Genomic DNA, 12041 nt, shown 5'->3' with positions numbered 1-12041 from the left:
TTTCTATCCTCTGCCCAGCCCCCCTTCTTTCAGGGAGGTTGAGAAGGAACTGCCTTGTGATGATCATTCAAAACTTCAGCCCAGGGTTTGGACAGATGTGATAAAGTCCCTTTTTCTTTACTTATGTGCTTTATGAGACAGTATAGATCGGCTGAAAACTAATGTTTTTGTTATTTTGTAAGAATACTACCACTTTGGGGCACCTGGGTGGCTCAGTCAGTTAAGCGTCCAACTTCAGCTCAGGTCACAATCTTGTGGTTTGTGAGTTCGAGCCCTGCATTGGGCTCTGCACTGAGAGCGTGGAGCCTGGAGCCTACTTCCGATTCTGTGTCTCCCTCTACTCTGTCCCTCCCCCACTCACGCTCTGCCCCCCCATATCAAAAATAAATAAACGTAAAAACAAAAGAAAAGAATACCACCACCTTATATTTTATGTGATTTACATGATTAAATATTTTGGAGTCCGTACTTCCATTATGACTGTATTATACAGCATCGAAGTTAAAAGCTATATGATGTTTAGTCATTAAAGTTCTCAGAAAGAGAGATTCTTGTAAATAAAATATTTAATTTTTTTTTTAAATTTTTTTTAACGTTTATTTATTTTTGAGACAGAGAGAGACAGAGCATGAACGGGGGAGGGTCAGAGAGAGAGGGAGACACAGAATCTGAAACAGGCTCCAGGCTCTGAGCTGTCAGCACAGAGCCCAACACGGGGCTCGAACTCACAGACCGCGAGATCATGACCTGAGCCGAAGTCGGACGCTTAACCGACTGAGCCACCCAGGTGCCCCAAATATTTAATTTTTTTAATGTTTATTCATTTTTTGATAGAGAGAGACAGAGCGCAAGCAGGAGAGGGACAGAGAGAGGGAGTCATGGAATCCCAAGCAGGCTCCAGGCTCTGGTCTGTCAGCACAGAGCCCAACACAGGGCTCAAACTCAAGAACCAGGAGATCATGACCTGAGCCAAAGTCGGACACTCAACTGACTGAGCCACCCAGGTGCCCCCAAAATATTTAAATTTATGGTGACAATATACAGAGTACATATACATTTTCCATGAAGGACTCTTACCCCAAACTGACCGCTGTTCATATTGTTGATGTCTTCAAAGTATCTGACTTGTAATATCCTCCAGCCCCTTCTCCTCACCTGTATAAAAAAAGGCAAAAATTTAAAAAAAAAAAAAAAAAAGGCGACAACTGGGGCAGTGCTTTCTCTTCCCCCAGTTTAACATCAGAGGTCAAAGACTCTCGATCTCTCAAGAATATTGCTGTCAGAATCTTGTGTCCTTGGTTTTCATCAAAGCCGTCTTAAAAATGTATTTGTTATTATGGTAAGGACACATGAGATCTGCCCTGTTGACAAGACTTTTGTAAACATTTTATTTTTAAGTCATCTCTATGCCCAACATGGGGCTTGAGCTCACCGCCCCACGACCAAGGGTCACATGCTTTACCTACTGAGCCAGCCAGGCACCCCTATCCTCTTACCAAATTTTTAAGTGCACAGTGTGTTGTTGTGGATTATAGACACAATGTTGTACAGCAAATCTCTAGAACTTATTTATGTTGCATAACTAAAATCTTGTACTCATTGAAGAACCATTTCTCCCTCTCCCAGCCCCCCGCAACCACCTTTCTGCTCTCTGTTTCTATGAGTTTGACCCTTCTACATATTTTATGTAAGTGGGATCATGCAGTATTTGTCCTTCTGTGGTGGGCAGCATTAAATTCGACAGTACTTAACGTTTCACCCTGAAACCTATCTTTGTTATTTTTCTAATATTTCTCCAATGACCAGCCCAGAACTCACTGGCCTTACCACATTTTTTATCAGCTACCCATAGGGTGTGTGAGGAGATGACTGTTCAGAACCTCACATTCACTTCAGTTATTCTGACATGATTGAGCTTGAGGTGATAACAAACCAAACCAACCGTCCTCTAGGGGATTTTACGGTCTGTTACGCAGCAGCAGAATCTAATGTGGAGACCAGAGCATACGTTGGTCAAAAGCTTTATGTTGGTCTAATGTACTTTAATGAAACACCTGATTTTCAATAGATTTTAGAGTTATTTTCAAATTGGCCTTTATTTTGAAAGCTTGGCTTTTTGGAAATGTAAAATGGGTACATCCACTTTGGAAAGAATTTAGCCGTTTCTTAATAAAACTAAATTCCCAGGGGCACCTGGGTGGCTCAGTCGGGTAAGTGTCCGACTTCAGCTCAGGTCCAGATCTCACAGGTTCTTGAGTTCGAGTCCTGCATCACGTTCTGTCTTGGCAGCTCAGAGCCTGGAGCCTGCTTCAGATTCTGTCTCCTTCTCTCTTCGCCCTTCCTTCTCCTCTCTCTCTCTCTCTCAAAAATAAATAAACATTTAAAAAATATTTTTTAAACCACACCATGTAGCAATTTCCATCCCAGGTGTTTATCATCGATGAATGAAAACCTGTGTTCACTCAAAAACATGGACACAAATGTTCATTGAAGCTTTATTCATGATAGCCAGAATCTAGAAACAATCCAACTGTCCCTCAGTGGATGAACGGTTAAACAACCTTGGTACATATGTACCATAGAATGCTGGCAGCAACGATAGTGACAAGAAATGAACTGTTCTGTTTTTGTTGTTTTTTAAATGTTTATTTACGTTTGAGAGACACACGAGAGAGACAGAGTGTGAGCAGGCGAGGGGCAGAGAGAGAGGGAGACACAGAATCCGAAGCAGGCTCCGGGTTCCGAGCTGTCAGCACAGAGCCCGACATGGGGCTTGAACTCACGAACCGGGAGATCATGACCTGAGCCAAGTCAGACGCTTAACCAACTAAGCCACCCAGGTGCCCCATAATGAACTGTTTTTTTTATAAATATTTTTTTTTAACGTTTATTTATTTTTGAGACAGAAAGAGACAGAGCATGAACGGGGGAGGGGCAGAGAGAGAGGGAGACACAGAATGCGAAACAGGCTCCAGGCTCTGAGCCGTCAGCACAGAGCCCGACGCGGGGCTTGAACTCACGGACCGCGAGATCATGACCTGAGCCGAAGTCGGCCGCTTAACCGACTGAGCCACCCAGGCGCCCCATGAACTGTTTTTGATACAATAATTTGGATTGCTCTCAAGGGAATAATGCCGAGCGAAAGAGGCCACTCCCCATAAGTACATACCATATGATTCCATTTAAACAGCGTTTTTGAAATGACAACATGATCAAGAACAGAGCACATGTTGCTGTGGTTTAGGGACAGGGGTGGTGCTGGGGAGAGCGTGGGTGGTTGTAAAAGGGCAGTGCAGGGGAGCCCTGTGGTTAAGGGCTGCTCTGGACCTTGACAGGCACCGACCACATGAATCTACGTGCGATAAAGTTGCGCAGTATTAAATTAAAAACACCCAGAGAAGGGCACCTAAAACTGAAGGAATCTGAGTAAGATGATAGATGGTATCAATATCCGTACCAATATTGGGACGGATATGGTACAAATATGGCACCAATTTCCTGCTTGAAATATTGGACTATAGATTTGCAAGAAATTACCTCGGAGGGCAACTAGGTAAAGGATTCTGTCTTATCCCTTACAAGAGCATGTGAATCGACAATTATCTCCAAATAGAAAAGTTTAATTGAAAGAAAGGCTTTGCTTGTAGTTGAAGATATTGCAGGGAAAGCAATCCTTTACATCTGATAGACCATTACGGAGCAAAGGGAAGTTTTCATTAGTTTCTCCTGAGGAATAGCCTGCCTTGCAAAATAGAACTGTGGGCCTCAGGAAAGTTATAAATCACTTCTGTTACCGAGAAAGCAATTTGGTATCTTCTAGAAGTCAAGGCAAAGAGAAGAACAGCATGAGATGAGAGTAACCTCAAGAAATACTCAATGACTTCCAAAGATGAACTTTTTAATGGCCTTTCTTATTCTTCAAGCTCAGAGTTGGACTCTACTTATGCAGGTCCAGACCGCAAATATGCATATAGGCCAGTCTCTATGTTTGGACATTAACCATTATTCTTGTCACTTAAAAACATTCTATACAACAGGGGCGCCTGGGTGGCTCAGTCAGTTAAGTGTCTGACTTCAGCCCAGGTCATGACCTCAAGGTTTGTGAGTTGGAGCCCCACCTCGGGCTCTGGGCTGACAGCTTGGAGCCTGGAGCCTGCTTGGGATTCTGTGTCTCCCTCTCTCTCTGCCCCTCCCCAGCTCATGCTCTATCTCTCAATAATAAATAAGTGCTAAAAAAAAATAAAAAATAATTCTATGCAACAAAGGGCTCTTCTATTCCTACTGTGTGGAAGGCACTGTGGGGTGCAGAAAGATGATACACAAGAAAATCTCCAAGAATTTACAGGAGTCCACTGAGGAAGACAGGGCAGCAGTAACACGGAGTGTAATGAGTACGCCTTTGGACAGGTGCAGACGCAGGCCAGGGCTGTGCAGAGGGGGAAGAGACCATGTGCGTGCGTGCGTGTGCGTGTGTGTGTGTGCGCGCGTACAGAGGGTTGGAGATGAGGACTAAGGAGAGAAGAGAAGGATTACAGGAGATGGTATCTGAACTGATCTTGAAGTGATTGCCTCTGTGGCTCTTTAAATTTAAATACAATACAATACAATACAATACAATACAATACAATACAACTGAATTAGAAATTTCGTTCCTCAGTTGCGGTGGCCACATTTTAATTGCTCAATAGTCCCATGTGGCTCAGTGGCTTCTGTGTGTGATACACACAGAATACGGATACAGGGCATTTCTATCACTGAGAAAGTTCTGTAGGGCTATGCTTGCCTAGCATTCGGCTGTGTGCAGGTGGGGAAGGGAACTCTAGGTAAGGGGGCAGCAGGAACAGTCAGGGGGGTGTGAGTACAAGGGAGCAGTGGGGAGATAAAGTGAAAGGTAAATTGGAATAGGTTTCTGAAGGACCTGACAGGAGGTTTAGGGATACCAAGGGCGGCACCTTTCTTTTCTCGTGTAACAAATTAAATCCTGGTGATCATGAGATATCAGCAGAGATTTTCCTTCTTCCTTTCTACAGCTGCATAGAACTCCATCATTGAACGGAACGTAATTTATTTGATGAGCACCTCTTGATGGGTATCTGGGCTGTTTCCAGTCTCTCACCGTTACAAGCAAATGCTTACGGTATAGGACACTTCCATTTTTGGCAACGTCCCCTTGAACTCAGTGCTTCTAGTGGTGGCCTTCTGGGGGCCACCCCAGAACCCACTTCTCTAGCTCTTCCTCTTTTGGAAAATAGCAGTCAGGGGATGGAGGGAGGGCTGAGAATACCCTGTGTTCAAATCGCTGTCTCGTGGTGGTTTCAGATTCCTCTGGAAGGTTTTTAACCCTGCCTCGAGGTGAGCAGTGGTAGACAACCAGGGCTGGAGGGCTGGAGCTCAGTCTCAAGCACCTTCAGCAAAATTGCTTGGAGTCAAAGGTGCCCTCAGGACCGGTCAGTGCCACGGTCTTCTTGAGCTGTTACACGGACTGTCATGTAACACCTGCCACTTAAGGTCTTAAAAAGACTGCACGGCTCTGGGTTTGCACTGAAGCCAGGCAAAAGGAGTGGGGTGGCCTATACTGGAGCTTAGAGTCCTGGCCAAGGTGAGTGAATCTTGGGCTTTCCTTTCTTCAGGTACCCTCAGTTTGATTGCCCTTTGCCTCCTGCCTCAAAAGGACACGTAAGAGGCCCCCCCTCTTCTAACAAGGTGAGGTGACTTTGTCTTGGTCCTATCCTGCAGTTCTCAGAACACTTTTTATACTTCATACCCCCCAAATCACACTTTTAGGTACTTTGAGTTGATGGATTTGCTCACGTGACGTTATCTGCAATTTACTTTAAAAGGCTTTAGGGTGGAGTGCGTGATATAAATATGTGCGTCAGTTTGAGCTACACACGGGGGACGGGGGATGCTGGTTACTGTCATCCCGTGATCAGGGGGCACTGTATCAGAGAAGGGCCTGCTCCGGAGGGGGTCGCCGGACATCCTCCTGTTTTCCCCATCTTTGATCAGCCCTGGATGAGGCATTCGTCTTTCGACACTGCTTTAGAGCGCCTTTTGTGTTTTCCATGTCAATGTTTTTATTTTTATCTAGTTGAGTTTGAGCAACCTTTCTTCACTGCACCTGGATTTTGAGTCATAGTTAGAAAGCCTTTCCCTACATCCACATTATATAGGAAATCGTCCATGTTTTCTTTAGTACTTGAATAGCTTGGTTTCTTATAGTTGGATTGCTGATCCCCTGGAGTTTATTCTTAGGCACAGGGCGAGCAGTAGTTTGGCTTGTTCATTTGTGTGCCAGTACCACACTTAACGACAGGGTTTTAGCGTTTGTTACAGTCCGGGGGGGGGGGGGGGGCGACTTTCTCTTCCCACTCTCCTTTCTCAGTATTTTCTTAGTTATTCCCACATGTTTCTTTTTGCATGAAATTTAGAGTCCATTTGTCTAGCTTGTTATGGTTACTTTTAATTTTTAATTTTAAAAATAGCACCGGATTGCTTTCCCAAAGGGCTGTGACAATTTATGCTGCCACTCGCAGTGAATAACACTATTTTCTCTATATCCCCATTAGCAGTTGGAGTTATGGCTCTTTTTGATTCTTGGCAGTCTGATAGTTATAAAGTGAGACGGTCATTCTTTAAATTTTCATGGTGTGCCACTAAGTTTAAGCATTTTTGGAGATGTTTGATTACAATTTTTTATTTGCTTACTCGTGAATTACACACTTATTCCTCCCCTTTGCTTGTTTTCTCTCTTTTTTCTCCTTTGTCAATTGTCTTTATGTATTATAGGTATTAGCTTATTAATTTGTAAACTGTATTGCATATTTTTTTTAAAACTCTGACTACTCACTTTGTTATATGCTATCTTTTTGCTACACAAAAGTTGTAAATTTGTACATGGTTACCCACGGAAGTACAGCCATTAAGCTTTAATAAAGGTACAAAAGCAATTCAGTGGAAGGATAGTTTTTTCATTAAGTACTGCTGTAGCAATTGGAAATCCATAGGCCAAAAAAAAAAAAAAAAAAAAAAAGCACTGAGTAAATATATTAAGTGTTGAATCACTTCTTTTTACACCTGAAACTAATATAACATATTGACACTGGAATTAAAAAAAAAAATTCACACATTATACGATAATTAACTCAAAGTGGAAGTGGATTATAGATTTAAATGCAAAACATAGCACTATAAAATGTTTCCAAGAAAACAGAAGAAAGGCTAGATGAGGAGTTCTTAGACATGACCCCAGAGACATGCATGGCCCATAAAGAAAAAAATCAATAAATTGGACTAAATCAAAATTTAAAACTCTTGCTCTGTAAAAGACCCTGTTAGGAAAATGAAATGACAAGCTATAGATTGAGAAAGAATATTTGAGAACCACATATCTGACAAAGGATTTTTTTCTGGAAAATATGAGGGGCTCTCGAAATCCAGTAGTCAAAAAACACCCTAATGAAATTTTGGGGTGTGGTGGGGTTCAGAGCTGACGGCCAAGAAAGAATTCTTGAAGACGTCTTTGGTGCAAAAAGGTGATTTTATCAGAGCACGGGGACAGGACCCGTGGGCAGGAAGAGCTGCACTGGGGTTGTGGAGAGTGACGCTTGTATACTACGGAGTTGGGGGAGGTAAAGTCAAAAGGGAGGCCTCCAGGAGGACTTTGATGTGAAGAGGATTCCTAAGATACCTGAGGCCTTGCTGTTGTCCAGCTCAGGCTGTTTTCCCCTAGTGAGGCGTTAACATTAGGACTCTAGGGGGTTCCTGGAGAAACGTTATAGTCTGTATTTGCCTCAAGTATTTGCCAATGGGCTGCAGGTTATAAGGAAATTTAATTTCACCTGCCATTTCCTTCTCGCCTTTGTTCCCCACATCACTATGGAGGTGAGGGTGATATTAGGGGCTCCAGGAAACTGAGTCTATAGGTTTCTGGAGATTAGGCTATTGATAAGATTGTCTTTTTTTTTTTTTTTGTAATTTACTAAGATATTTGTAAACTGACGGATTCTCCTGTCCTGCAAGACTGTGATCGCTATCAGTTAACCACTTGTTTTCTTTCCTTTCCTTTGTTCTTGGGCAGCCAGGAGTGTCCAGAGAATATCACACACTTCCCACTTGGGTGAGGGGGCGTGGGTATGTGTACTTTGCCCTCAGCTTGCCTTATGCTCCCTTATCAAGACCAGTGGAGGCGCCTGGGTGGCTCAGTCGGTCAAACGTCTGACTCCAGCTCTGGTCATGATCTCATGGTTTGTCAACTGGAGCCCCACATTGGGCTCTGTGCTGACAGCTCAGAGCCTGGAGCCTGCTTTGGATTCTGTGCCGCCATCTCTCTCTGCCCTTCCCCTGCTCACGTTCTGTCTCTGTCTCTCTAAATGTTAAAAAATATCTTTAAAAAAATCACCTTTTTGCGTCAAAGACATCTTTAAGAGTTCTTTCTTGGCTGTTGGCTCCAGACCCCACACATCCCACTATCACCCCCCAAACCTCATCACCATGAGTCTATAATTGTTTTAAAATAAAACATTTAAAATGTTTGAAAAAATTGTATACACTTAAATATGTACATCTTTTATAGTGTGTAGGCTTCCAGCCTTGGTTAAGAATATCATCTTCATATACAGTCAATTATTTCTCAGTAAAACTGGTAAATACCCCACTTTTCCTTCATTAAAAGGTAAGGGTATCTCTCCCACCTCTATGTTGTATATGTAGTTTTCTGTATTGTCTAAGATTTTTTTTTTTTAAGGTCTCATTCTTTAATCTATTTGGGATTTATTTTCCTGTAAGGTATGATGGGGTCCAGCTCTAACTTCTTCCAGTTAGAGAAGTTGCCCCCAAACCATCTAGTAAGTAAATCATCCCTTTACAAAGAACTAAAACATGACCTACACCGTATTCAAAATTCTCATGTATATAGGAATATATTTCTGGTTTCCCACTCTGTTCTCCCGACCTGTTGGACAATCCTTGTGTTGATAACAGATGACACTGGCGTGGACATTAATCAGGGTTTGGTTGCTTGACATTGACATTTTGAATATCCTTTATGTTTGGGGTTCTCTACATAGTCAAAATTCATTCTCCAGGTTCCCTTGCTGCTTGACAGACACAGATATGACCTCGAGTCTGCCAACCACTGACTAGGAAAGGGGTGAGGTGGGAAGAGGCTCGAGCAGAACCCAGTTGTGGACCCCCAGGGGGCGCCAAGAGGCTGCAGGGTGAAGGTCCGGGCACTCAGTCCTGAGCATCCTCACGGGAGCTGGTGAATGGATCATTTTTTGCTTGGGCAGCCTCTGAATGAGCATGTGGCAAGCTGTTATTCCTGGTGGGGTCAGGGCCTGGATCTCCGGTGCTCCCGGATTCCTTTTCAGTTTAAACTCGCTGGAGGGATCCCGGGTTTTATAGTGAAGAATACTGATGGACACAACTTTTCTGTATTTTATCTGACATTGGTTACTGATAACGCTAGTCCCCTGCCCTGCCCCAACAGCTGCCTACTACTTTTTCTGACTTTTGTCTTTTTCAAATTAGTTGTTTCCACAATCTTTGAGGAACTTAAAAAAATCTGTTGCGTTCTAATTAGAACTGAACTTAATTTCTATACTAATTTTGGAAAGAGTGGCGTTTTTGTTTTCCAAGTAATGATACAGCTTTTCATTTGTTATATTATTTTCTGTCCTTCTCGAAGACTTTTTTCATTTGGTCTTTTTCTTGAAAAATTTATTTCTTAATATGATAGTTCTGGGGGCGCCTGGGTGGCTCAGTTGGTTGGGCGACCGACCTTGACTCAGGTCGTGATCTCGCAGTTTGTGAGTTCCAGCCCCGCATCGGGCTCTGTGCTGACAGCTCAGAGCCTGGAGCCTGCTTCGGATTCTGTGTCTCCCCCTCTCTTTACCCCTCCCCTGCTCATGCTCTGTGTCTCTCTGTCTCTCAATAACAAATAAATGTTAAAAAAAGAAAAATGACAGTTCTGGTTGCCATACTTGGATTTTTCCCATTTGCTTTTCTAGATGCTTATTCTAATACAGAAAATTCTAGACAATTTTGTGTATCTGCCATTTGAGTGTATTCTCTTCCTAGTGGTCACAGCTTGTTATTAAAACCTCTTGAGCTTTGTAGGTATATATATAATCAGGAAAAAATAATTTCACTTTTGATGTTATGCCAATTTTAAACTTTTATTATCTGTTAATGCTTCTCCAAGACAATCTGGGCTAACAGATAACCCTGTTTTGCTGATTTCAACTGAGGTGACGTTAGTATTTCCCCTATTTTAAGTTTTTAAAAAATCTACATTGGGCATGGCTATTGGATTTTGTAAAATACTTCTAAGTGTCATGCTTATAGGCTTTTTCTGCTTTAATTTTGTGATGAAATGAAATGTTAATACATTTCCTGATATCAGCACACACTTGCATCTTTGATCAGTGTTTTATTCTGTTAATAAATTACTGGATTTTGTCTGCTGATAATAGAAATGTACCTAAGGCAGGTTTTCTTCCATCTTTCATTATTGTGATCATTTCAATATTGCTGAGAAATGGGAATACTTGCAACTTTTCCAGGTAATCCTGTATTTTAAAATTATGATAGTTTCAAGGAGAAAGAAATCATTCATAATTACACTGTCTTAAATTACTCACAGCTTCTGCTGTTTTGCCATAAACCCCCTTGTGGTATTTGTCAAAGTCTGCAGCCCCTCAACAAATTTCACAAGGAATCTACACCCTCGACAACCCCCCCCTTTTTTAAAGTTTTTAATTAATTAAATTTATTTATTTATTTAAAGAGAATCCCAAGCAGGCTCTGCACTGCCAGCACAGAGCCTGACACAGAGCTCGAACTCATGAACCTGAGCTGAAATCAAGAGTTGGACGCGTGGATGCCTGGGTGGCTCAGCCAGTTGGGTGTCTGACTTCGGCTCAGGTCATGATCTCACAGCTTGTGAGTTCAAGCCCCCCGTCAGGCTGTGTGCTGACAGCTCGAGACTGGATCCCACTTCAGATTCTGTGTCTCCCCCTCTCTCTGCCCCCCCCCCACTCTCTCTCTCAACAATAAACAACAAAGAAGAGTTGGACGCTTAACCAACTGAACCACCCGGGGGCCCGAGGAATCTGCACCCTAAACAGGGGCACGTGCTGCCCTTCTGAATCCCCAGATGGAGGGTGGGGTAGTTCTTATACAGCCTTGTTACCCTCCTCCCTCAGGGAAAGGCTGTCATGTTCACTATACAACCTGGGGGGCACTATTCACATTCAGTCATTGTGCCTATTCGTAGTTGTTACAACTTCCCAACAGATGTCAGTGGAATACCTTGGCGAAGGGGCATCAGTGAGCCATGACTCCCTTCCAAGACCGGCTGAAGTCACTTGGGATCCTCAGCTAGTGTTGGCACGAAAAAGGACCTGTGCCATGTCGGGGTATTTGAGAGCAGCTATTTTCATCCGTGCCTTTGCCCCTTGATCCTGTTGCCAAATGACAAACGTCAAGCTCACTCCCAATATCCCCTCTACTGGTAAGGGTCTATTTCTTAAGCAGAATGGTGGTTTCAGAGGTGTTCGTTTTATTATTAATTTATGTACATGTTACATATATTCATTTTGAATGCTTTGATACAATAAATAAAAAAGGAAAGCATACATATACAAATAAGAATGCCATTACCATGGGGAAGACCTTGAATCTGCTTAAGTTTTTCTTCAATTAGCCTATTCGTAAATCTCAGTACTGTAACTATTATTAGTTCGCAAACATGTCACAATGAACCTCCAGCCTTGATGCTCGGGTTATAAAGCATTCTCCCGTTAAAGCATTTAGAAAGAATAGTAATGCTTTATTTTTTTTTAAGATCGCTTTAGACACTAGGGCAATTTTTCTATTGAAACTTGTTACAATTTGTACTTGCGGGACAGGCGTGATGGCAGGCTATTTCTTCAGCCTGTCTCTAGAATCTAAAACAGCCACTGGTTGGCAGGAGTTTCTTTCAGAAAGCTAATACATAGACACTCGAACATAACTAGCTGCTCTTGGCGGTATCCAAG

This window comes from Panthera pardus, unplaced genomic scaffold (genome assembly GCF_024362965.1).
Source record: "Panthera pardus isolate Hobbes unplaced genomic scaffold, ASM2436296v1 HiC_scaffold_7, whole genome shotgun sequence".
Classification (NCBI taxonomy): Eukaryota; Metazoa; Chordata; class Mammalia; order Carnivora; family Felidae; genus Panthera; species Panthera pardus.
Note: the sequence above shows the minus strand (reverse complement) of the source record.